At 46.3% G+C, this 21281-nt stretch overlaps 1 long non-coding RNA gene across 1 annotated transcript in view; it reads left to right on the top strand.

The window, feature by feature from the left end:
- The window catches only part of LOC146868463 (uncharacterized), a 138268-nt gene that overhangs the window by 98490 nt on the left and 18497 nt on the right, over positions 1-21281 (top strand). The window contains exon 2 of the long non-coding RNA XR_014962901.1: positions 2198-2630. This is a non-coding gene — a long non-coding RNA (uncharacterized LOC146868463). The remainder of the gene's footprint in view (positions 1-2197; positions 2631-21281) is intronic.

The following is a 21281-nucleotide window of genomic DNA, read 5'->3' as shown; positions in this document are numbered from 1 at the left end:
GAAAAACACATGGAAGAGCAAGAGGAATTTGTGAATAATACAGCGTCTTTATGACCGGCTAAGGCATCTAAACATATTGGGCCCCATTCACAAAAGTAATCTGAGACAAAATCCTAACTTTAAGACTTTCAGTATCCACAAAATGCATTTAGGAGTACTAAAGTTACGGGGCCGATTCACAAAAGTAATCTGAGACAAAATCCTAAATTTACGACTTTCGGGGTCAACAAAATGCATTTAGGAGTACTAAAGTTAGGATTCCTAACTTTAGTACTCCAAAATGCATTTTGTGAATACCGAAAGTCGTAAATTTAGGATTTTGTCTCAGATTACTTTTCTGAATCGGCCCAAGCACTTCCTAAATAAAAAATACTAAAGTTACAGGGCCGATTCACAAAAGTAATCTGAGACAAAATCCTAAATTTACGACTTTCGGGGTCAACAAAATGCATTTAGGAGTACTAAAGTTAGGATTCCTAACTTTAGTACTCCTAAATGCATTTTGTGAATACCGAAAGTCGTAAAGTTAGGATTTTGTCTCAGATTACTTTTCTGAATCGGCCCAAGCACTTCCTAAATAAAAAATAAAAAAAAAAACAATTCAGCAATTAAACTGTCATTGTGTCCGAAAAGTATAAAAAGTCAAAGAACATATGCCGGGCCCCATTTACAAGCTTTATATGTCATCTGCAGTTTTCATAAAGGGCTTCTTGATGCTCTATGATAAATACACTAATGAGAACAGAGAGGGTTATCCTCTAAATGCCATAGTCTTGATACACCGCCCGTCCAAGCAATGGAAAACCATGAAAGCCAATGGCTAACGAGGGCTAATCAAAATCCGCCCTCCTGCTTTACATGAGTTGGTAAAATAGGGGTTTCATATTGCTATAGCTGTCTATAGCCAGACCTAAAATGCCTTCACCATACTCTGAGGTTGTCTAAGGAGTCGCAGTGGGGCTGAACCTGCAAACTGAGTCCATCCTTGTGGCGTGGTGAATATATGAGAATCCTGGTGCTAGCCCCATTAAAGCAGCCAGGGAAGCAACAATGTCCAAAGCTATTGTGGACAAGAAGCCAAAACCATGAAGTGGGCACAGCAAGGTTGAATGGAGCTCTGAACTGCGACTGCATCCATCCAGTAATATACTAGAGTCATTAGACTCAAGAATGAAATGAAATGAAAAAAAACATTTATAAAGCGCATCGCTACCCGGGAGCATCCTAGCGCTAAGGACTGACATGGGGGAGGCAGAAAAACTAAGGAAACAGAAAGAATGGAGTGGCACACGGGTATTACTTGTGTGCAAGCACACATTTATTGAAATAGGGATACCAGTCCATTTTAATGCCCTGTTTAGATGAACTCGAGATCACCCCATTGTAACGTCTGATATTGACGGCAGTCGAATTGACATTCCAGTGTGTTAGGCATTGATCCATCAGGCATAGCATGCACTGACCTCAGGTGGCGCAATCATCTTATTGGTCTGGTTTTCGATCTGACTTTCAGTCTGGTCTGGCTTTCAGTCTGGCAGTTGTCTGCAAAATCTCCTGTTTATTATAAACATAGAATGTCAGCTTCTTCAAACATGAGTTTCCCTAGTGCTGCCCCTTCAGCCATTGGTTTGAGGAAGCATCAATCACATCTTGGATCAGCACAGAGGAGTATTTTTATTTCACCAACAAACTATTGTGTGTTTATAGTGTCATTCCACCTCTTAGTATTGTCTTTCATTGGAATACATAAGGGACTGTTTTACACCTCAAAGGTGCACCCATCCACACTTTTGGCACATTTATTTCTTCATCTCATATGTGCATTACACATACAATTTAGTCCTTTTGTCATTTGTTTATGCAACAGGCCTTTTTTTTATAATTGATTTTGTCGCTGCTGGAGTTTTACACTGACCTTACGATGGCCACCCTATTGGGGAGCCCTTTTGCAGATTTGAACAATCTGCCCCAAAATGGAGATCAGTGCATGTGTAGTACAATAATTCCCTTAGGAAGTAAATCAGCTGCTCACATCACTGTGCCTCACATGTGCACTGTATCGTAGGAGCAGTGAGTGCTTATTTCTCTACCATTTTAATTACAAAGCCTTTACATATGCAATTTTGCAACTCTTGAAAATGGTCGAAACTTTGCTTATTGTGACCTTTTATTGTTCTCTTCCTTTCTGACTCTCCAGACAGCCCCCTTGCTCAGGAAGTCGGTTGCAGAGTCTGAAAACTTCCAGGACACATCCAGCTCAAAGCAGGAGCCTGAACAGTTGCCTGTATCTTCTTCCTGGTGGCGTTAATTAAGAAGTGGCTTCAGACAGAGTCGGTGGCACCTTGGGAACACACTCCACCACAGTGACTGTTTAGACCCCGGTGTGCCTGAACCGCAGCGGCAAAGGAATGGCAGTTCTGATGGAACACACCCAGCCACACCTGTCTACTTTCTGATATGCACTGCGGTGGAGAAAACCAAACAGAAGAGGCTGTAGACAGTGAGGCTCACTCTGATAGCTCAGTCATGGTGTATACAGGCATCACATCAGTTTGTGTCACTGTAGGGAGCAGAGGGCACCATGGAAATGTAGTGGGAGACATGCAAAGTGTTTGGAGAAGCAAGCAAGGGTGAGGGTGTTGTTTGTTATGCCCAGTTCTGCTCTTTGCAAGTATTTGCGAGTATCAACCACTTTGAAACAATCCACCTTTCAGATTCTATTAATGATCAAATGAGGCAAGTTGAACAGCTGTTAGAGCTCTACAGAATTTACACTTTTGAAAATCTTTATCTCTAGTTTCATATTTTCTCAAATATCTACTGCAACGTAGGTGTTCGAATGTATATATTTCAGTGGGGAAAAAACAGAGTGATGTAAGGAATTACCGTCTACCACTGGCAATCACTCAGGTTCAATTCCAGTCCATTGTTTTTACCACTGTGGTACTCTAGACAGAGACTGGCCATAGGCATATCAGTCTGAGTCCTGCTCCTGTATGAAGAGTCCAGCCCTGATAGGCCAGGTCCACTTCAGATGAGCAACTGCAGCCTGGCTTCAATCTACATATATTTATTAGGGCCTCAATATTGGCCGACTGTCGATAGTGAATATTTTTGTACTTTTTGAGAATCAAACCATTAGTCAGTAGTTCAGTCACGTGTGCTATAACAGTCCTCATGATCTAATGAGAACAATTAAATGAGCATTAGCAAAGAAAATAGAGGTGATTAAAATATTGACACTTGCGAGCACAGGCATGTAGATACGTGCACCTGTGTATATCTGCATTTGCATGCGTTAGCACATTCAAGCCAAACCCATTGATTTTGTCAGTGTTTGTTAAAGTTGTCTATGGTTTTAGGCATTCTTCTGTTTAATTTCATAATTGAGGGTGAAGTCAGTGAAGTGCTCTGAACTAGCCTCTTCTGTCCAAAGCTGCTGACAAGAATCAAGACTTCTCTAGAGGCACCATTCCTGCAAAGTTATTATTTAACTATTTAATGAAAGCATCACTAAAAACTGCACCCTGGGCAAGTATGCACTAGGCATGGGTGGAGTTCACGGAGTTCCGCTATGCAGAACCCTGCAAAGTGACCAAATAACTCTTTTGCGGTATGCAGAGTTCTGCAAATGGCAGAGTGCGTTATCAACGTGAGCGGTAGTGACCATCTGCGACTGCCCGTGTTGAGAAATCTTGCTGGGAGGTGGTCTGGAGTAAGATTTTTTTGCTCGCAAACTTAATGTTGGTGAGCGTGGGCAAGGAAAAAACACTGCCGTGCGGAATGGAGTTTTTCCAAACTGTGCACGCTACGCGGAGTGAGGAAAACTTTGCTAACTACGCAAGCAGCGTGGGAATTTTACGCCCAGACCTAGTACGTACCACTCAACTCTATGGAGCTGCTGACATGTCAATTCCCACTCTTTGCAAATCATGACCACCACCTCCCATCTCATCTACAGACCTCCCAGGCAAAACAAGGATTTTGTTGATGAATTCTAAAATCTTCTCACCACCTCATGTATCTGACATGCCCACACTACCCTCTTGGGTGACTTCAACCTCCCATATAACACAACGTTCAAAAACACAAGCGAAACCCTCTTCAACCTCATAGACAGATTCAACATAGAACAGTATGTCACTCAACCAACCCACTCCAAAAGCCACATCCTCGACCTTGTCTTCTCATTATAACTAGGTCTGGGTGGAGAAATTCAATCCGCTGGCGGAGTTTACGGAATCCCGGAACTGCACGTTCTGTATGGAAGGCAGAGTTACTGATAAATTCCACTGCATAGCAGAGTTTTTTTCTGTTGGCGTATGCAAGACTTGATTTGGTTCATGCTGACAAGCACAACGAGACTTGCTGGCTGCTAGCGGGCGCGAGCAACCGTGGCTGCACCTTGAGCAGGTTCTCTACTCAAGAAGCAGCTAAATCTACTTCCTTCAACGGACCGTTTAGCTTGTTCTTTGTGCAAGAATCCTTTTTTTTAATTTGACTTTTTTTTCCAACAAAAAGGTAGTCCCCCAGAGACTCCAACTTCCTGTTCATGTCCAGCATGCTCCTCCCAGTGTATTGTCTATCTCCTGGTCACTTTTCATCTGGATTTGAAGCTCGATGGATCACTCTCTTTTTTTCTACTGCATTATACCATTGGATTGAAGGACTTTGTTTTTGAGATTTCACAAGTAAGTTCAAAAACTATTGTATAAGGGTGTTGCTTGTTTGTTGGAGGGCATGCACTAGTATGTATTTGCACTTTTATTCAATTTCTTAAATGGATTATGGTGGGTGGCCTGCAATTTCAGCTGGGGCCTAGTTATATTTATGTATTTAATTGTCTTCTTTTGTTAAAGAACAATGTTGCAGAATTCAGTACATTTTCTCCAAGTTTGTTAAATTTGCAATATTTATGTTACAATGTGACCTAGTCTGCCAAAGGGCCAGCCAGTCAGTAGAGCCAGGCCAGTACTAGTAATGGGTGCATGAAACAACAGTTTCTGTGGTATATGTTGTTTTTAAAAAATCATTTAGGGCTGGTAGGGCAGTGCATTAAATGAAAAATGTTTTTTTTTTGTATTTCATGTTTTTTTGTGTACACAAAGTGTATATGTGGGGTAATATCTGATATCTTGGGAGGATGTGTGTGGTGACTTGCAACAATTTTTATAGCTAAGTTAATGTTTGTTTTTGGCATTGCTGAATTAATTATAGTGCTTTCTTCAGTGTTACCAATGCCTCCTTTGTCTGGTCAGTGTGTGTGTTTCCTATAGGCCAATATTTGTCTTTGTTCTCCATACCATGTGGCTAGGGGCCACTTTGTGTTGTGTAGGCTAGCGTGTGTTCTTTGTTTTCAATGGCTCCTTCCATGCTGACCGTGTGATCGGTGGCCATTTTGTGTAGCCAGCCAGTGTGCTTTTGCCATTTACCTATATGTGTTCTTTGTTGTGCCCATGTTTCCTTGCTTGCTGCTTGACCCTCTGGTCGGTGGACATTTTGTGTAGCCAGCCAGTGTGCTTTTGCCATAGGCCTACATGTGTTCTTTGTTTTGGCCATGCCTCTTTACTTGCTACTTGACCATGTGGGCGGTGGCCATTTTGTGTAGCCAGCCAGTGACTTTTACAATAGGCCTGCATGTGTTCTTTGTTGTGGCCATACCTCCTTGCTTGCCGCTTGACCATGTGGTCAGTGGTAATTTTGAGGAGCCAGCCAGTGTGCTTTTGCCATAGGCCTGCTGGTGTTCTTTGTTGTGGCCATGCCTCCTTGCTTGTCGCTTGACCATGTGGTCAGTGGTAATTTTGAGGAACCAGCCAGTGTGCTTTTGCCATAGGCCTGATGGTGTTCTTTGTTGTGGGCATGCCTCCTTGCTTGCTGCTTTACCATGTAGTCATTGGGCATTTTGTGAAGCCAGCCAGTGCACTTTTGCCATAGGCCTGCATGTGTTCTTTGTTGTGGCCATGTCTCCTTTTGTGCTGCTTGACCATGTGATCAATGGACAGTTTGTGTACCCAGCTAGTGCACTTTTTCCATAACCCTGCATGTGTTCTTTGTTGTGGCCCTGCCTCCTTGCTTGCTGTTGTTGGTTCACCATGTGGACTTGGCCATTTTGTGCCGCCACCCTTATTTTCCACTTTTTAAAGGGAGATTTATAGGAGAGGGCTATGTCTTTTTGTATTTATTCATTTGTTTTCCTTTTCCCTGATATCAGTTTAATATTATGCTTGAGGATCATTGTAGTATTTGTTTATAAGCAGTTTTATAATTATATGCTTTAATTGCATTGTTTTCTACCTGCACCCCCTTGTCTGCCAATGGATGTATCATAGTTTACTAGCATTCCCTGTTTATTATTTCCATTTCCATTTTCTTTCTTTTTTTAAATTTTGTTTACTTTTTAATTTTGTTTTTCAATAACTTTTTTTATTTAATTTTATTGTTTTTTTTTAAACATTTTCCCACCATCCATCCAAAATCTGCCTGCCATAGACGCACAAAAGTATATGTTTTTTAGGTTGAGCCTAGGCAGCGCATGTGCTGTCTCTCGACATGCTGTAATCTGTTCAAGCGACTTTGACCAAGCCCATCACTTTTGATTGGTTCCTTTTTGTGCCGTGAAAAAATCAGTGCTTGTGATAGATGCTTCTGTTTTATTTGTCCCTCCTTGTGGTGTTCTGTTCCCTCCCTTAGCGACTGCACCAATTGCATGCAGACCTCCCCTTATCAGCATTTATGTGGTTTGGTGCACTGTTTTTCTCTATTCACCTCCCTCTTCTTTGCTGCCTCTCGGACTCTGTGGGCACAGTAATTTCTTCTGCCTTTTCTGCCATTGAAAAGTGTCCCTTTCGTAGCCGCAGAGGAATAGGCATGGCAAAGAACAGCATAACGGGTCCCGGGACGAAGACGTCGCACTTATGATAGCCAATGCTTTATGTTTCTTTTAAAAATGTCTTTTAAAAACATCACACATCTTCACGGAGGTGTGCTTCAACAGCCACACACTTACCGCACCCTCCAACGCTCATGACTGCAGCGCTTCATCTGTTAAACACTGCACAGTGAAACATCAGCCCCCAGAAGATACATCATTGTTTATGTTTCTGGTTGGCCATCACATCCTGTTTACGGGTCCTCCTGGTTGGCCATGGTTTCACAGATGTGCAGTTCAAGTTTTTTGAGTCCACAAAACAACTGCAGTGGTATGACCATCAATGTCATTATTTCAAAGAAGGGAAAATTTCAGGCCCTTTTCCACAGGCCAATCACCACGGCATAACCGGTTAAAAAAACGCATTCCTGTACATGTTCCTACGTCACCTTATGCTCATACTTCCTCATGCCTTTTTGGGACAAAGTGTCATGCCATCCTTCGAGAATATCAGCGTTTCCACCGGTAACTCTAAACTAATTCTGGGCAGTGAAGTCTGCTTCGCTCGCGGAGTTTGCTGAGTTTTCCGCACTCCGCATTACGCCTAGCTTGCGGAGTTCCGAAAAACTCTGCTTTGTGGAGCAGGTATTTTTTCTTCGCTAGTGTTCGTCAATGTCAAGTTGGGCAGCGCGAGCGAGAGAAAAATACACCTCCCGGCGAGATTTTTCCTCGTTCGTGATCGTCAACATCAAGTTGGCGATCACAAGTGTGAAAAATCAACCTGCCGGCGAGATTTCTCAACGCGGGCAGTCAGATGTCTCATTACGAGTGGTTGTGTATGCTCGCGACTGCTTGCGTTGAGAAACTGTCCGTTCGCGTTGAGAAATCTGTCGCTGGAGTAAAAACCTACTAGAGCGTCAGAAAGGAAGCAGCGCCCACTTGGGCTGTGTATGGCGCCGTTCGCAATGATTGCACAGTGTGGACAAGCATCTGGTACTGAAAATCATCGCAAACAGCATTTATCTAACGCACTCCGCCTCTTGCGGAGCTTCGCATAGCGTGGAAGAGTTTTTTTTGGCACTTCGCGGAGTTCCGCTACTCCGCCCAGGCTTACTCTCAACCTCTAACTTCTGTTAATCTCTTCTACTTGTGGATTTTTCATGGTAGTAAAATACATCTGTGGTTATAAATGCACAAGATGCCTCTTCCCTGCAAAAGGTGAATGCAGGGCTTTAAGTGGGATCAGAAAACTGGGAGGGTTCTCTCAAAGGGGTGTGGCCGATGCATGACATAAACAGTTCCGCTAAAATCTGTGCTTAGTATAGTGTGCTGCCGACTGGTATTTTGCTGCTTTTGTCAATGTATCCAGATATACAATATAGCAACTAACATTACACCTACAACAAGCCAGGACTATATTTCTTTGTCAATAGTTGTTAGTTGCATAAGATAAATAAGCAACACTGTAACCCAACTTCCCATAGCACCCTATCATACCGTCCAGTTAGAACATTAGATTTGATTTAAGATCCTCAAGATACTTCTCTTGTTGTATGGTGGATTCTGTCCTTCCATGAGCAGATTCTGTCCTTCTATGAGCTGTGACCATGCAGTTCTTGGTCGTCTTCTGTGTCCATGGACAAACTGTTCCTTTGCTCCTTTTCTGCCATTAGTAATACTCTTCACAGCTTCTTTGTAACTGAAGCATGCCGGAAACTGTAGTTTCTCCATTTTTATCACAGCCCGACCTTTACCACAAACTGCAGGGATGAACATCAGCACAGTAGAAATTGTAGTCTAACCTGATCATTCTCTGGGCAATGTTGGCTGCCCGTGGTCCACGTAGGGGACCCTCATAAGACGGCGGCCGTCTTAGTGCCACATTAGGGCACACGAGACAGTCCAGCATTGTGGGACCCCTAGCGGTCCGTGTGGAGCATCACTTCCGGTAGGGGGTGGGCGGGGGATGAGGTATAAGTGCCTCTCCCTGCCCACCTGGCAGCCTCTTTGTCGCTGCCCTTGATGCCGTTTTCAGGCCACTTCTCTGCTGGCCTTCCTGCACGCCATTGTTTTGCCATTGTTTGGTCGCATCTTGTTTGTGGGAAGGGCAGGAGTTGGTGGTGAGTGGCCGTTGGCCCCCACTTTTGTTGTTCTCTGCCTCGTGCAAGTCACCCGCAGCCCAGCCACAGATGCAGCTGCTGCACAAGGCCGCGATTGGGCTGCGCTGTGGCTGGGTGTAGGGACATAGACGTGCTGCACTTACCCGGGGGTGGCACAGCCTTCAGCTCCTGGCGGTGGATTCTGTACGGCGGGGGCAGCACAGCTAATGGGGGAGGCTGGCAGGAATCTGGCACCGCTCGTGGCCAGCCGCGGCTCTGAGCTGTTTGGGAGGTGCTGTGGTTGGAGTCACAGTGTGAGGGCCCTGAGCCTGATCCTCACGTAGGGTATTTATGATCCCCAGAGTGCAAAGTGTTTGTCGCGAGCATTGTTAAGCGGGAGTACATCTGCGTTTGCCCAGGGCCCTCCGGCAGCGTTTCAGGAGCTGCGCGGTCCTTAGCGCAATGAGCCTTGAAGCGCTGAAGTGACGGTTCTGGCGCACGTAGGCTCTCGTTCGGGTGGGGTAGAGTGGCGGAGCTCATCCTTTGCCAGACGGGCTGAGGGGGGGTGAACTAAGTGTTGGCGCACTATCGCGTTGTACCAGCCCGAGGGGAGGCGCGGCTTAGGGCATCGGCTGGATTGAAGAAGGGGACTTCAAGATTTGCAGGGCCAGTTGGAGCCTCTCCTGGGCCGTGGTCATGACTGAACTCGCCCTAGATACTGGTGAGCAGTGGCGGCTGGTGACATTTGAAAATGGTGGGCGGAAAGTTATCGTGGTACTGCACTGAGGCGAGCGAGCCCGAAAAACCTACCGGGGTTTAAAAAAAGAAAAAGAGTGGATAAATGGAGCATTTTCAAGCAAATTTGAGAAAGCAGGAAGGTTGATAAAGCACTTGCGAAAGTGTTATGAAATCAATAGTAGAGATTTGACGTAGGTAGCCAGCCGCTTGTTCAGTATAATCAGAGAACTTCACTTTTCAACCCCCAAAAACAGCACAAAATTTCAAAGTCCAACATTAATCAACCCCCAAAAACACAACGCACTGACTCACTTGTAAGCACTGCATTTTCCTTTACAATTGCCTTCTCAATATTTTGGCAACTGTGTACCTCCTTCACACACACAGTTGCACAGAATCACAATCGCAATTTAAATAAGTGACCTTTGCTTTGATTGTTCAGCAGAGAGGCCAGGGGTTGGATGGCTAAGTTTTCTGAACACCTTTTTGACCCACTGACCGGCACTGTGAGAAATTGACACAGCCTTCAGCCTTTGCTCTAAAGCTCTCAATGGTGGCCCATTAAAAATGCCTGAATGCAACTCAGTTCAAAGTATGCACTGTACAAGAAATATGCTACACAACAAAATACAGAAATACAGCATCCTGGAAATAGTGGGCACTCTTAAGGAATGCAAGATTAAGTAAAACATGTGAAACATAAACAAAAGCTATATCACTGACATGGAATACCTTAATGTTTTATGCATTCATTGCTCAGAAATCAGTAATTTCCCAGTTGTGGATGGGTGGATTGGTGGTGGATGCAGGCATGCAATGTATTATAATGTTGTTCCATCTATAACAACAACATAGGGTGCATGCAGGGGCCACAGGACAACTGACCTCTTTCTAGGGTCACTAATAGCTTCATCATCAGGGCCAGGATATCTCATGAATGTCTCTAAGTTCATCTTTAGAAGATATCACTTCCAATTGTCACTAAAGTGAACAATTCCAATGTTTTAAAGAAACATATTTTAGTCAAGTCAAGTCAATAAATTTATATAGCGCTCTACATACCCAGAGGGTCTCAAGGCGCTTGAAGAAGGGTGGGGACTTACTTGTCAAATATCCACGTTTTAAGTTGCTTTCTGAATGCTAGGTGGTTCTGAGTAAGGCGAAGGTGAGTGGGAAGTGAGTTCCAGGTTTTAGCTGCCAGGTAGGAGAAGGATCTACCTCCCATGGTGGTTTTGTTGATGCGAGGTACAGTGGCAAGGGCCTGGTTGGAGGATCGTAGCTGGCGGGGGGGGGGGTGTAGAAGGACAGACGTGTGTTGAGGCATTCGGGTCCGATTTCGTAGAGTGCTTTGTGTGCGTGGGTTAGGAGGCGGAAAGTAATCCTCTTATTGACGGGGAGCCAGTGGAGGCTTTTCAGGTGACCAGAGATGTGTTCTTTACGCGGGATGTCTAATATGAGCCTAGCTGAAGTGTTCTGGATGCGTTGGAGTTTTTTCTGGAGTTTTGCGGTGGTACCGGCGTAAAGGGTGTTTCCGTAGTCCAGTCGGCTCGTGACCAGAGCGTGGGTGACTGTTTTTCTAGTTTCGGTGGGGATCCAGCGAAATGTTTTCTTGAGCATGCGAATAATGTTGAAGCAAGATGAAGAAACGGCGTTGACTTGTCTGTTCATCGAGAGTGAGGAATCCAGGATGACGCCCAGGTTCCGTGCGTGGTCTGTCGGGATGGGTGTTTTTCCAAGGGCCTCTGGCCACCAAGAGTCATCCCAGGCGGAGGGGGAGGTGCCTAGGATGAGGACTTCTGTTTTGTCTGAGTTCAGTTTCAGACGGCTGTGTTTCATCCATTTTAAGTGCCTTTCTCATATTGCAAACGGCGTTTGTTGCATAATTTACATGCCAAATACATTGATGACTTGGCTCGTGTTTTGACTCTTACAGCCAACCCTTACCCTTGGCTCGGCTCTTAATTTGATGGCTTCCCTACCTCTTGTCTAGGGGCCTAAGGTTATTGAATATTTACTGCTCACTGCCTCCTTTGCACTGCATACTCCTGCCTCACTGGGCTTCTCCTACATGCCCGCCCGTTCAGACCTGCTGTAATATCGGCTTTTCATTAATAGCCGCTGCTGCAATACTCCCAGGCCTGATCAGCAGGTGTAACAGTACACGACCCTCTGCCCCACGGAGCCGTGTTTTCTCAGCAGTACTCTCGGCCCTCCCCAGTATGTGTCCTATTAGAGCGGTATTTTGATCTTTCTCGACTAGTAGCGCGGTATTCATTTTGGACAATTCCAATTGTGCTCAGCAGTATTTGCACCCCCCCCCCCAATCCGCCACTTCCCTAATCAGAGCCGGTCACGTCAACAAAATTCCGAGGTCTGGTTACAGGCTTTTCCGTAAACCAGTACTTTAATCATATTCATGTTTCAGCCGCACTTTGAGGTCTAGCCAGGTGTCACTGTAAGCGCAACCCAGTGCTGTTAATGGCTGCGGTTATTTGGCACTTCCCAGACAGCATGTCTCCCTCTTCCGTTGGTAACTGGCTCGACTAAAGAAGGACGATGACACATCTATCTAGTATCTTATTCTGCGGGCCAATTGAGAGAGAAAAGGCTGCCAGTCCAAGCACCCGGTTGGAAATTAAATATTAATTTTAAAAAAGGCTTTATAAAAAAACTCAACAAACATTAGCAAGCACAATGACATAAAACGGCACAGATAACACGATCAAACTCCAGAACAAAAACAATCAACAGAGAACCCCACAAACAAAAAAGTCTCCAGAAACAAGAGACAAGAAATATTACACAAAAAACTTACATCACTGCCGGTCCATGCCACCTCACAGACCTCTGCTCCCCTGGGCGCCTTGCCGCCTTCACGAATGGCACTGGCGGGGTCTGCCAACCCCTCTCAGCCAGGATTGGCTGAGGGCACAGCTTATGCTACGCCCGCCGCCTGCCCATTAGGAGACCGAGGGGCTCCTAATGGGCATGCGCAAGCCAGTGCAAACACAAGTGCGCATGACTGGGCACGGGTGAAAATTCGCTCACCTTTGTTGTAAATTAAGGCAGAATGTGATTAAGCATTTACTGAAAACATTAATGCTTCCCTTTTATCGTGTTTTCCTCATTATGTTGGCCGAAGTCCGGACTCCATTTTGTATTGACATGCTGCCATGTGTTCACCACGAGGAGAGTCCGACCTCTGTGTTAGTTGCTCTTGTAATCTGCCTAGTAACAGTTATAAATAGCTTTCTTGTCTATCTGGCGCATGCCCAGACTTGACCACATCTGTTATAATTAGCTTTGCTTGACCATGTGTTTTCGCGGGCCCAAAGAGCGTGTTGGCTCTGCCCATGTATTGATTCAGTATCGAGAATGACCCTAAATGGTAATGTTCTTCAACCTCATGTGGTATCCACCCACTTATGAGCCCCTCTGTTGTGTATAAAAGGGGACTGTGTACGAATGTTCTTTGTGCTACTCCTTGCAATACTGAAGAGTGTTGTGTGGATTGTAGGACCACCCTTAAGGGTTAATAAACGTTGTTTTTGTACTTTGCAGTTTCCGTGCCAACTTCCTTATAGATTTCGTTACAGAAGAGCGAACCCTTGTCTCTTGCGGGCCTAGCTGGGGCTTGTATTCATCAATTGGCGCCCGTCACGTGGGGCTCATCGGCGACTCGGATGCTCGAAGGACTGGTCGCGACGAAGGTGAGGAGTTTGGCCGGGGACGTGATCACTGCCAGCGGCGTCTTAGCCCTGGCATCCCGAGGTTTTTTCTTCCTTCCCTTCCGAGCTGACCGTCTGGGTGGCGCCGGTCATCGACTGAGACCTCTCCTGTCGGTCCTGCCGTGAGAGCCGTTTGGGCGATTGTGGAGCTTGGCAGTTGGAACCTGGACTCTTGATTGGTAAGAACCGTTGTACGGTACTTGCTCCGAGTTTTGAAGCCTGGTCTGGCTATTTGAGTTTGATTGATGGTGACTAGTCATATTTTGAATTTGTCTTTGTGAAAATATATGCGTTGCAACACATATAGGCAGGTAATGTGGAGAAATTTCTCCGGAGCTGTGTAAACTTTGAACGGCGCAACGATTAAGTGCCATTTTCTTTATAATATTGCATATTTTGCATTATTCCTAGCATGCCTGCTTTTAGCGCACTCCGTAAGTGGTGCTGCTGTTTTGGAAACCGGTTGAACCTCGAGGAATCTGCTCCAGCTCCCCCAGAGGGGACTCCTAATAGGGATATGTACGTGAACCATGGTCTTTCTTCCATAATGTACAGCACGTTATGGAGGAAATATACGAGGAAGGATCCTGAGTTGCGATGGCCTTTGTATGGATCGTTTGATATACGTAAGATTGAGTATGTGGAACAGTGTATGTGTAAGCGACGTGCTCGTCAGGATATGTTTGAGTGTGTGCGATTATGGGTGAAGGAAGTGCGTGAGCGAGAGAAACGTGAGAAAGCGCTGTTTGATAAGGAGCAACGAAAGAATGATCATGTGCGAGCGCAGGAAGCGAAGCGTCGGGAGGACAAAGAGCAAACGGACAGACAAGAGAAAGAGCGTAGGCTACAAGTGTCGGGTCAATATGTTGTTCGTCAGCCACTTTATCCTGTCCTTAATAATCCTGATGACGATTTTTATTTACTAGATCGCTCTCCGCCCCCTTATGTTGGCGCATCTGCTCCGCGGCCGCAAGATTCTGGCCCGGCTTCGGGTAAGGTCGACACACGGTCCATGTTATCGACCGAGCATATGGCTGATCTTCGGAAACTTTCCCTCCGTGCACTTAAGGGCAAGATGTCTAAGGATGAGTTGTTCCATACTTGGGGGTCGTGGCAAGATAGAGAGAGGGTGTATTTTCTGTCTCATTTCGCGGATGAAGTAATTGCTGCTTTCCGAAAATATTCTAGTGTCCTTGAGCCTGACGAAGTGTCTTCGGATGCCGGAGCATTACGTAATGGTGTTTTTTCTCCCCCTAAGGCTCCTGAGGCGGCTCGGCGGCTGTTCGCTTTACGGGACGAGGTGCTGGCCCTTAGAGAGAAAGCACGTCAACAAACGGAGGAGGAGAAGCAGTCGGATTCGTCTGCAGCAGGGGGCCACCCATCCGCCTCCCAGTCAGATAAGAATGACATAGTGCATGCTAAACCAATGCGAGAGGCGGCGCCTTTGTATGTTCCTCCTAAGGGAGCAGGGACTAGCTCGGATATTAACTCCGCCGATGCAAGGGGATATTTTGTATATAATTGGGTTTACACTCCATGGCATAGGGCCGATGTTATGGCATTAAAGAATGCGCTGCCTGACCCCCGCAAGAATCCAGCGGCCTTCTATGAAGAAGTCGAGGGGGCCTTGAATTCTTGCATTATGACCTTAGCGGATATAGACTTGTTCTTTGGCCTTATCCTACCGCCGGATACGTGGCGCTCTGTCCGAAAGGTAGATGATGCGGTTGCCTTCAAGGCCCGGTGGTCTGACCTTGAGGATGAGGATAGGGAACGGAAGCCCGCACAGAAACCACCCCAGAATATTTTAGATCTCCCTGCGGCTATTGTGGCTAAGTTGAAGACGATTATCCCCCCTAAAAAGATTGATTGGAATATGTTAGCTGCGTGTAAACAGAAAGTTGACGAGTCAGTTGCGGACTTCTTTACGCGCTTTGAGGAGACGTTTCATGATTTTAGTGGCCAGTCGCTTACTGACGACACGGGCCGCCACCTTTTCGCGGACAAATATGTGGCTAATCTGCTGCCGGCAGTTGCGGCCCGGTTAAAAGCGAGTGAGAGTTCTTGGTCCTCCGCGACACCGACGGCCCTTCTGACCATCGCCCAGTATTATGAGCGTCAGGAGCACGAGGCGAAGGGCCAGGAGGAGAAGAAATCGAAAGATCTTAAAACCAAAGTGATGTTAGCACAAGTATATGGCCCGCCCCGCCGGGGTAATAATAATAGGGGAAGGGGTGGATCTTATGGTCCCCCTTCGGGCCGATCTGATTTGAATAGGAACCAGTGTGCGTATTGCAAGCAGTTGGGCCATTGGGCCAGGGATTGCCCAGCGTTGCGTGCTTCGCGTCAGGGGCACGCTCCGGGTGGCCCGAGAGGTAGAGGGGGCTTCTCGAACTTTAGAGGGAATTCCAACGATAATGCCCGTTTCGATACTGCCGGACAGCACCGAGATAGCTCAAACGTTTTCGATCGCCAGCACCAGTATCATGTATCGGACATCGATCGATCGGGATATCATGATTCTCAGCATGCATAGGAATGCGTAGGATGGGGGTCCGAATCAGTTGAGGTGCCGGTCGATCAGACGGGTCCTTATGTATCGGCTGAGGTTTTAGGTTCTACTGATCAGTTCCTAGTGGATACAGGAGCGACACGTAGTGCATTGTCTAGGTACTTGGTTCCGGGGGCTCCCCCATCCGGCTCAATAGTTACATCGGTAGGGTTTGACGGTACACTCTCCCGAAGCCCTCTTTCACAGCCCCTTGCATTTAAAGTTGATTGTTTTTCTGCGCCCTGCCCGTTTCTGCTTGCTCCGTACACACCGGATAACATTATGGGCCTTGATATGTTAAAGTACTTTAGGGCTACAATTCGTTGTTCCCCTGAGGGTGTGAGGGTGATTTTAAATGACAACTACCCCCGATCTGGGCGGATGTGTACGATCTCAGAGGATGCGTTATTGGCTACCCTCCCCCGAACTTTATAGGCGACGTCGGACACAGATGTTGGACAAATGGTGATTCCTCCGGTCCACATTAGTGTCCAGGAGGGGGCGGTACTACCGCGCCTCCCACAGTATCGTATTTCCCAGGAGGGCGAGGAAGCTCTCATACAGATTGTGCGAGATTTGATCGCAGTAGGAGTAGTGGAAGAAGTTCCCTATAATATCTGTAACAGTCCGATTCTCCCTATTCTGAAAAAGGACACGGATGCAAAGGTCTATCGGTTCATAATTGATTTGAGGGAGGTAGACAAGATCGTGATACCTCAGTACCCGGTGGTTTCTGATATCACGACGTTGCTTACCTTGGTCCCGCCTACGGCGACCGTGTTCTCAGTGATTGATTTGAAAAATGCCTTCTTTTCTATTCCCATTCACCCTGATAGCCGATTTCTTTTTGGGTTCACATTAAACAATAGATCTTATCGTTTTTGTAGAATTCCCCAGGGCTATACAGAAAGCCCTAGTATTTATAGTCAGGCTTTGAAGCGACAGTTGGATTCCTTTGCCTTACTCGAGGGGGTCGCCCTCATTCAATGACATCCTGTTGGCGGCTGACACCCTGGAGTTGTGCGAGAAAAGCACGATAGCCTTACTTTCCTTTTTAGCATTCCACAATCACAAGGTCTCTAGGAAGAAGTTGCAATTCTGTAGACCAAAGGTGACTTATTTGGGTCACCTTTTGTCTAAGGAGGGGCGTGCACTCACACCAGATCGTATCCAAGTAATTTTGGACACACCAAGGCCATCCACGCAGAAGGATGTGCGTGCATTTTTGGGTCTTGTTTCTTTTTGTAGGCAGTGGATATTGGGGTTTTCACACATAGCTAAGCCATTACTAGCTCTTTTGACAAAAGACACGCCTATCCCAATCCCTTGGTCAGATGAGTGTGATGCTGCTTTTCAGCAACTGCGACAGGCCCTTTGTTCAGCACCAGTGTTAGGGACCCCTGATTATGCAAAACCCTTTTCGTTGTATGTGCATGAGAAAGATGGATGTGCATTGTCAGTTTTAGTGCAGATGCACGGCGACAAGCAGCGCCCTTGTGCATACTTTTCGGCTGTGCTTGATCCTGTCGCCCGAGCATTACCAGGGTGTTTTCGCTCGGTAGCGGCGACAGCTGTGTCAATACGCCAAAGTGAAGGAATTGTGTTGTCCCATAAATTGTTGGTGTTAGTTCCCCATGCTGTGGATGCCCTGCTTAATCAAACAAAGACGCAGCATTTGACCAGTGCCCGTTTAACGGGATATGAGCTGACGCTTTTGGCTCCTCATATTACGTTAAAGAGGTGCGTGACATTAAACCCGGCCACATTGTTGCCATACCCCGAGACCCAGCCTGAGGCGCAGAAAGCGCATGATTGTATTCTTGTGACTGAGGAACAAACAAAGGGTCGTATTGATCTCCAGGATACGCCCTTTTCAGAGGTAGATGGAGAGTTGTGGGTAGATGGATCTTGCCTGAAGCTACCAGATGGTACGGCTTCAGCAGCGTATGCAATTACCACGTTACAGACGATAGTGGAGACAGCACGCATACCACAGAAATCAGCTCAAGCAGCGGAACTGATAGCGTTAACACGAGCGTGTGAGCTCAGTACAGGATTGTGTGTGAATGTTTACACAGACAGCCGCTATGCCTTCGGAGTAGCGCACGATTTCGGCCTACTCTGGAAGGAGAGAGGGTTTCTAACGTCACATGGGGTACAGATAATGCATGGGGAGTTAGTTCATAATCTTTTAACTGCATTGACATACCCAAAGAAAATCGCCATTGTTAAGTGTAGCGCCCATAGGAAAGTGGTTGATAAGGTTGGAGAAGGGAATGCGTTAGCGGATCGAGTAGCACGGGAGACTGCGATGCAGCCCGGTACTACTGCCATGTATGTAGTGAAGTCACAGGTGGAGAGATGGCATGATGCGAAGGAGGAAGTGCGAGAAATACAAAAGACCGCTTCTGACAAAGAGCGGGAACAATGGGCTAGCGAAGGAGAACTGGATGACGAGGGTTGCTGGAGAAATAAGCAGATGAATAGATGGAAATTACCCACGGCTTTTGTACAACCTATGGTCCAGATGGCACATGGGCTAGCACATGTTGGAGCTTCCGCAATTGTGAAATTGCTTACCCAAGTCTGGGAGCATCCAGAGATTGCTAGCACAGCAAAGAGGGTGGTGCAGACCTGTATGATCTGTCTGAAGTATAACCCAGGGAAAGGCACGAGAACTCCAGCAGGAGGATTTGCGACGCCCACTGCACCCTTTGAGGTTCTGCAGATGGATTACATCCAGCTTGAGCGCTGTAACAATTTGAAGTATGTTCTAGTAGTGGTTTGCGCCTTCAGTAAATGGGTTGAGGCGTACCCTGCGAAAGACAATACTGCAATGACTACAGCGAAGCTATTGCTGAAAGAGTTTTTCCCCCGATACGGCGTCTGTAGACTTGGACTGTGGAGTGATAATGGCCCTCACTTTGTAGCGGATGTTATAAAGTATGTCTTGAAGGGCCTAGGCATCACCCAGAAGTTCCACGCCGTGTTCCACCCCCAGTCTGCAGGACTAGTCGAGAAGTATAATGGTACACTGAAGCTTAAGATCGCCAAAATCCAAGCTTCAACATCTTTGACTTGGCCAGACGCCCTGCCACTGGCGTTATTGTCAATTAGGTCGGTGCCACACTCTCGAACCGGCCTTACACCCTATGAGATTGTATTTGGACGCCCAATGAATATTTGGGGTCCACCAAGGCCTAAGGCTGTGTATGATGTACCTTGTGTGATGATGAGTGATTATCTGGCACAATTAACGGATAACTTGGTTTCTATTCATCAACAGGTCCGAGAGGCGCTCCCTGATCGGTCTACTGGCGAAGGACATGGTCTCCGGCCTGGAGATCATGTAATGATAAAGGTTTTCGACAGATCGAACAGTTTGGAGCCGAGATGGGTCGGACCTGAGCAAGTCCTTCTTGCAACGAGGTCGGCAGTGCGAGTCTCGAACAGGAAGAATTGGATCCATTCCCTGCACTGTCGAAAGGTACCGCCCGGATTGGTAGAGTCTGCCGTGCTGACCGATCAACGAGACATCCTAGCAGCAGAAACAGGCCGTGCTGCAGAGCCAAGCGACACTGAGGAGCTCTTTCCGGACCACGCGACTTCTGGAGGAAGGCGATATCATCTGCGACCAAGGAAGTGAGGTTTCCAGTACCGGGACATACTGTCAGAACGGCCCTTGGGTTAGTGAAACGGAGAGCCGATGAGGCAAGGGGGGGGGATCAGCCCTGCATTAGTGTAGTGACACCCGTCTTGGCCCGCTGGTGAAGAAATCAACCGCTGCCCAAGGGGAAGAGTTCTGACAGACTTTTAGTTTCAGGAAGATATCAGGGTATTGTTTCCTTTGACATGGAGAAGAAGAAAATTCTTTGTGCGTTGGGGTTCATGCTAACAGTAGCTATCGTTGGTATAACCACATGGTTTGTGGAGGAGGCAACTCCTGCTCGAAAGACACTTGTGTTGACGACTCCAGTGCCTGCGGAGCACTACTTTTATACATTGCCATATCAAGAGTTGAAGCATCGACAATCCTATTTGAATAACACTTTCATTCAGATGCTGCATCACACCCACGTTGCTACGAACGCTACGAACTGTTGGATATGTGGGATGATGCCAGCCCATCAGAAGAAAGGAGGTACGCCATTCATACCACTTCCTTTCTCTCACAATGGCTCTTGTAGAGCTTGGTACACTTTGTTGTTTGCCACTCAGAAACCGACAGTGGGACGATTGCTTTTTAGACTTAATAAAGAATGCCATCAGGACAAGAATGGATATCCACAAGCGAATGGGACAATTTGGGAATGGGAAGAGTACCGACCGGACAATGAATCCATCCCCTATATCTTCACAAACACCAGAGACACTGAGGGGAAGGACAAATTCGTAATCCAAGTAGCACAAGCCCAAGCGGACCTGTGTGTCCAGAGTGTGGGTTTTATTCCTGTGGGTGTCAGTGATTGTATAACCGTACTAAACATCGATGGGTTAAACAACAGCACCTTCTTAGCGTCCCATAATACCTACTTTGTATGTGGAAATAAAGGTTATTACCGTTTGCCGGCTGGGTGGTCTGGGGTATGCTATGTATCATTCCTATTACCTCCTGTATTCTTAGCACCTGCGTCATATCATAAGGATTTAAAACTGTTGAATAATGTGACTGTAAATAGATATAAACGTACTCTATCAATTGATGAGGTGGATCAAACAGATACCAGCTTGCAACAGTATATTGATTTTAACTTAGGATTGTTCTTTTTTGTTGGAGCTGCTTTGAATAGTAGGAAGATCCGAAGATTAACAAGAGTGGTAGAAGCTGTGACTAATCAGACTGCTGCTGCTCTTGGGAATCTTACGGAAGAATTACAGATTACCAGAATTGTTGCATTGCAGAACCGTATGGTATTGGATGTAATGCTAGCTGATCGAGGAGGAGCCTGTAAAATTATTGGAAGTAGCTGCTGTGTGTTCATTCCTGATCATACGCCATCCGTTTATAATGCCATTAACAAACTGCACAAAATAGCAGCTGAAATCCACACAGAAAACGGCACTTGGTCCTTTTCTGGATGGTTTTGGGCGTTGGTTACTGCCTGGGGTTGGAAGGTTCTAACTGGTCTCTGTATTATTATAGCAATTCTGTTCCTTTTCTGTATGTGTATTCAATGTGGACCATTGTGCTGTTCCGTATGCATTTCACTCTGCATTCCAGATAAGAAAACTATTGCCGATGTTGCCCGCCAGAAGGGTCTAGCTAAAGAGGTTAAAGGAATGATGATAATTGACAT

The sequence above is a fragment of the Triturus cristatus genome, chromosome 1_2, assembly GCF_964204655.1.
Source record: "Triturus cristatus chromosome 1_2, aTriCri1.1, whole genome shotgun sequence".
NCBI lineage: Eukaryota > Metazoa > Chordata > Amphibia > Caudata > Salamandridae > Triturus > Triturus cristatus.
The sequence above is the reverse complement of the archived record's forward strand: the minus strand, read 5'-3'. Positions and strand labels throughout refer to the sequence as shown.